Source organism: Humulus lupulus, chromosome X (genome assembly GCF_963169125.1).
Source record: "Humulus lupulus chromosome X, drHumLupu1.1, whole genome shotgun sequence".
NCBI lineage: Eukaryota > Viridiplantae > Streptophyta > Magnoliopsida > Rosales > Cannabaceae > Humulus > Humulus lupulus.
Genome location: NC_084802.1, coordinates 18,836,888 through 18,842,963, shown reverse-complemented (window position 1 = coordinate 18,842,963; position 6,076 = coordinate 18,836,888). Strand labels below are relative to the sequence as shown.

General features: G+C 36.7%; 1 long non-coding RNA gene across 1 annotated transcript; it reads left to right on the top strand.

The window, feature by feature from the left end:
- The first annotated feature begins 1,274 nt into the window (after positions 1–1,274).
- Positions 1,275–3,074, top strand: LOC133804774 (uncharacterized). The gene is made up of 3 exons (XR_009878619.1): positions 1,275–1,410; positions 1,491–1,565; positions 2,814–3,074. It is a non-coding gene; the product is annotated as an uncharacterized LOC133804774 (long non-coding RNA).
- Positions 3,075–6,076: the final 3,002 nt, after the last annotated feature.

Genomic DNA, 6,076 nt, shown 5'->3' with positions numbered 1-6,076 from the left:
TGAATCCAAACTATCCCCAACAAGAACATAGGCTGAAAACCAAAAGGAAAACAGAGTATGGCCCAAACTCAGGTTCAATTCCTTACCTTAAACCGATTTGAATCCTTCCCAGTGGCTGAACTCAATCTATAATCCCCAAGCTTTAACTCCCTAGCTTGCTTCTCCACCTTGAGCTCAAAACTCCAAAGAAGAGATGGTGAAGGATGGTGTACGGGTTGAAGATGAAAACCCCTGTTTTGGCTCTGTTATTTCTATAACCTTCTACAGCCAACTAAAGGATAATATAAATCCTTCCAAATGACTAAAATACCCTTAAGTCATTAAAGGCTTCTAAAACCATTCCAAGGGTAAATTTGGTACTTTCCACTTACACCGTTAATCATAATTAACGCTTCTCAATTCCCGCTAATCTCAATATTTTCAAATACCAATAAACCATACCCCATTACCCTTTAATTCCCGGTAACGCTCTAATCATTAAATTCACCCCGAGACTCACCCCGAGCCCCGGACTTAAACCCGTTATGACTAGACCGAACTGTAGCACCCACATTATTTTGATATATATAGCCAATAATCACATGATTGCATTGCATTACATATCATACAATATGTATAATTTGAGCATATGCATATTCTTATAAGTGTTTTCATGTATAAGTATAAAAGTTGTGTATGTGATGTCTATATGTATGCTCAATATTATTAACCTTGTGGCATTTGAGTTGTCTTTTATGGGTGTTTGATGTGCTCAAGATATAAGAAAGTATGAAAAATATGGACAAGGCATGGAATTAAGTGTTGAAAGTGAGATATAGAAGGCAAAATAGGTTAAGTAGTGGAAAATAGTACAATGTCGATTACTAGTATTTCAGTGTAAAATTGAGTATTTATGGATTTACCAAATGTAATCGAGGTATGATTAAGGTCTCATTGATGATGTAAAAATGGTTTTAGAACCATTAGATCAATTCTTGATGGGAGGTATACATAATCAGTGGTATTGATGCAAAGTCAAAACGAGCTTAGCATAAGTGCGCTACGCTCGATCGGGTAAGCATAACTATTGGGTATGAAGTCATATGGACCTAAGGTTTGGTGTGAGTGTTTTACACATAAGGATAATAGGCCTAGCAGATGATTAAGTCGAAATTATTGAAGTGATAAGGTTTTCATAAGTCAAAAGGTGAAATGATGAGATGAAAGGTGTCAACTTTTGACAATAAGGCTAAATCATTGAAAATAAGGAATTTTCATCAAACCTTATCACTTTGCACGACCATTATTCTGAAAAACAGAGAGAAAAGAAAACCAAAAACCATTTCTTGGCTGGTTTGAAGAAATTCTAAGGAGATCCAAGTGAAAGCAAAGCCAAAGAAGTAGATTAAGCTTAGTTCTAGCCTTTTTATGGTAAGTTCTTGTACTTGGAAGTTAAACTATGTTTTTGAATTTTTCTGAGAACTTATATATGGTGTTTTATCCTTTTTAAGATATTTCTTGGGGTTTCCAAGTGGTTTGAGGTTTAGAAAAGCTTGAAGAGATTGTTTTCGCTGAAAAGTTGCTCGGTAAGTGAAATTTTGTGTTTTATGAGGTTTTTGGGGTTCTTGGAGTACAAGATGATTTTTGGTTATTTGATTGAGTTTATAAGAGAGTATATATGTTTATAAATGTTTGAATATATGTGGAGACTCATTTAATTTGGGTGATGATCTAGGAGATAAGAATTTTATCAAAATCGGTATATGATAACTTTATGATGAATCATGTTGGTATTTGGGATATATGGTTATGGCAGGTTAATTGATGTTGATTATTGGTGTATTTTGATATTTGAGGATAGCTAAAATTAAGGGGAAACTCTGTCAAAATTTCCCCAAATGTCTAAGATAAATCTAATGCTCGATCTAGGTGGTTTAAGGCATTTTAGGCATGTTTTGGGTATGAAATTTGATATGAAGTCTTATGGGTATTTTTTAAATGAGAGTTCAATGTATTACTGCCATCATTATGATGAGAAATCCATGCTATTGTCAAGATAAGCACATCAATACCTAAGACATCACTTGTTACACGGTGAAATATATTGTGGACAAAAGGTAAGTAAAGTACTCAACTGCAACACAAGAATTATGTGTTATGTGAAAGTATGCATTATATGAATATTTTGTGAGTAAGTGGTATTAACATACAGTGACACTTCATCATAAATTTGTATGCATGGCATAATAGTGATATGGTAAATTATTATATGATATAAGACCATGCATGATACTATGATGATTAATTATATGATGCCTTTGCAAGTTTTGTGCAACATAAAAGAAAGTTGTAATAAGAAGTTTAAGTTCAGTGCCACTGTTTTGAAAAGGCAAATGAAAGTGTTATTAAGTGTAAACGGAGGCCTATAGTAGGCTTATAGTGGCTGCCCAATAATTTGGGCTAGGTTTAGTGAACCAATTATATTGTTTGCCATATTTCCGTTTTTATTTCTCCTCCATATGAGTTATTGTTATATGTATTGACACCACAGTGTGTGGCCGCCTTAACTCTTGAGCCTGACGGGGCAACGATGGAATAAGGTTTTTAATGTGCCCTGCTGTGGTGAAGGCTAGCCGGAGGAGAACCCATGGGATTTTGTATTATATGTGTAACAAGCCCTGCAGGCATTGACCAATTCAAACAGTGTGCACAATATTAAGGGGCCCAAAATTTAAAAAGCAGTTGTATATGTCCATTGATATTGGGTAATCATTAGCATTGCATGCATTACTTTGCTTACTGAGCTTTAGGCTCACAGTTGTCTTGTGTTGCAGGTAGAGAAAGAAATATGTGAATGATATGAGGAGAACTGAAGCATGGTCCTGACCCTGATTTGTACATATGAACACATCGACCTTTTTGTGGGTTATTTCAGTTATCAGTGAGATGTTTGTAATAAAGTGTGAAGTTATGTTTTGAAAATAAATTGGGTTATTTAATACTTATGTATAATATGTTTGAGACACACTTTATGTTTAATGTAAATAATGTGAAATAAGTTTTCAAGTTTTAAAAAAAAAAAAAAAAAAAAATGTCCAGACTTCCGCAGAAATAAATTACGATATAGTTTTAAAACGTAACACCTCAAATATGGTTTTTTAACTAAAATAAGTGAGGGTGTTACACGAACACTTACATCTCATGATCGTCTCATGTCGATTAGCTCGAACCAATCCACCTTATAATGTGGCTATATTAATTAATCACAACCATGCACCCAAAATATACAATTACGCCCACAGTGGCCAAATTACCAAAATACCCTTATAATTAACACACGAGCCCATATGCATGCATTCACCATCATATAATAATATAATTCACGTAAACATGCATATAATCATTAAATACCATAATAAATCAATTATGGCCCTCCCGGCCTCCTAATCAATGTCCTAAACCTTATTAGGAAATTTGGGGCATTACAACTATCCCCTCCTTACAGAAATTTCATCCTCGAAATTTACTCAACGACTCGGAACAAGAATTCCACACACTTGACATAAATTTCCTTAAGTCATTCCTTGACTTCAGTATTTCTATAGCCTTACCTTAACCCAAGGTACAGTCTACTCAATAGAATCTCATTACTTATGTCACAATCTGAACTGGCTATTCCTTACCGAAATACTTAACCTAACCTTCAGATTCTCATAATTCAGTTTATAAATTCCTTCGGCCCATGCCCACTGCATGGAAGCACATAACTCACTGTGTACAATCGCCAGTGCCAAAAGTAAACTGATTCAGAGTCACCCTACTCAAACCCAATCAGGATCCAACTGCTGAAACAAACTAGGGCTTGACTTATCTTAATTCCTCACCCTTCTCCCATGGTAATACCTTAGAGAAGATACATTCTCTTACCTGGAATTCCACATTCCTACTTTTCAATTCAATAACTCTTTTCCATCTATTCTGAGAAATGAGCAACCAAAATTCAAGCTCCAGCAATCTCATAAATCCCCTGAACCACCTCAGGATCCAGACATATATATATATATATATTTCCTCACTCATCTTATAAGATGTTCCTGCAATAATAATTGGATAACCCTCTCTCTCTGATTTACCATCAGTCTGAGAGTAATAAGCTGTACTGAGTTCCATCTATATACTCATCGCCTTCCTAACCCTTCCAAAACCTGGAAGTCACAATAAAGTCTTTATCTGATAAGATAGACCTTGAGTTCATGAAGGTTCTCTATCATTCTCACAAGGAGACTCAAATATTGATAAGATGTACTATTCACCTACCCTTGCTGATAAAATAAACTCACTTGGACTACCAGTCCACAATGACTTAATGCCAATTCATACCGATCCATCACCCTGGAAATCCCACCGCGAAACTCATTGCGATGCTCTCTTATTCCCACTATGAAATACCCAAAGGTTGTAATGGCCTTGCTGTTTCCTGATATTCTGTCTCGACCTGTTAATAGGTTAAGAACTTTACACATGTCGCAATATATCCCTCTTCATCTCAGGCCATCACTATAAAGCTTTCACATCCTGCTACCTTTTCATGATGCCTGAATGAAGCGAACAAAAGAATAGCATGAGATTCATCCAGAATCTCTCAGTTAATCTCAATGTCCATCGGATCCCAAGTCCGATCTCTATATCACCATAAATTCATATCTGTCACTATACAACCTTTAGCCAATCCAGCTAAAGTTTTCCATTCAATCTTGCCCGTCTGTGGCTCACTTAACCATCTTTCCTTTTATCTTTCTTGAGATAATAATCTCAAACAATAAACTGGCCACTTGGCCCGCCAGAAACTCTACCCAGTCCTGGTCAGATTCTTTAATCAATATGTTGCATAGGCAATCACTTTTCCTCTATCACTAGGATGTCATAACAATCCTCTAACTGATCCTGGTCTATACAAGACCCAGCACTTTCTCCCCAAGGCACCTGAAATATCTTTACTATCCATGGACACTCCTGTCCCCAAGGCACTCTTCATTCTTAGCAATTCTCCGCAGAGAAAACACCACTATACCATCGTCCAAGACGATCATAAATCCCATTCAAGTCTACCCTTGAATGCACTATTCATTTGATTCACAAACACTTAGCATCAAACCAATTCTCAATATATATTCAGCACTCACAGTGCTCTAATCTGATACCAACACAATCTTTCACATAATTTTCTCTCTCTGACCTCTAACTGGTCTTAACCAGATCCAAGATCCACCTTAAAGGGTTCCATCTTACTCAGCAACTAACCCTCTAATTCTTATAACTTCACTGAGCCACTCAAAATAATACTTACATCTGATTCTATTTCTGGTACTAAACCAATCACCATTCTAGTCTCTTTTCATAAAAAGGAGCCCTGGTAGACCACCTGGGAACACATTCAGAACCCACAAACTAATCCAGTTTGTCCTGATCTCACTGGTACAATCCAGGTGATATCCATCACGCTAGCCAAGAGTTCCATGCATCTCCCTGCACAACTCCAGCTCTCATTACAAGTTTCATAAGCACACAGAACCATACACCAAACTAACCAACACAAGGCTCTCCACTCTCAAGCCAAGAATTACTACACTTTCCTTGCCATTCAAGACTGCTCTTTAATTACTTAACCAATCCAAATCCTGGATCAAACCAAAGCCTGTCATAACCAGCTTTATCAGAATCCCTGATGAGTCCTTGCCATAACTCAACTTATCTCTTAAATTTCCAATACCGTATTACATTTCCCATCACAACATAACCATGTGATCTACATATACCATCAATACACCCTTCTCTATATACATACCAACAAAAGAATAACATGGCGCCAAAGCCAAACAGCATAATTCAAAACTCAGAACTAGAAAACTGACCTGTCATCCCCGAGGAACTAGTCTTGGTCTCAGACTTTGATTGCCCTGGAATAAACACTCGAGTTGGAATCGAGCTGTCTATCCCCCTTTGCTCATCCCTTAACACGGGGCACCTCTTCACAATATGCCCAACCATACCACATGCAAAACATGCTTTTGCTCGGCATTTTCCCAAATGACGTCTC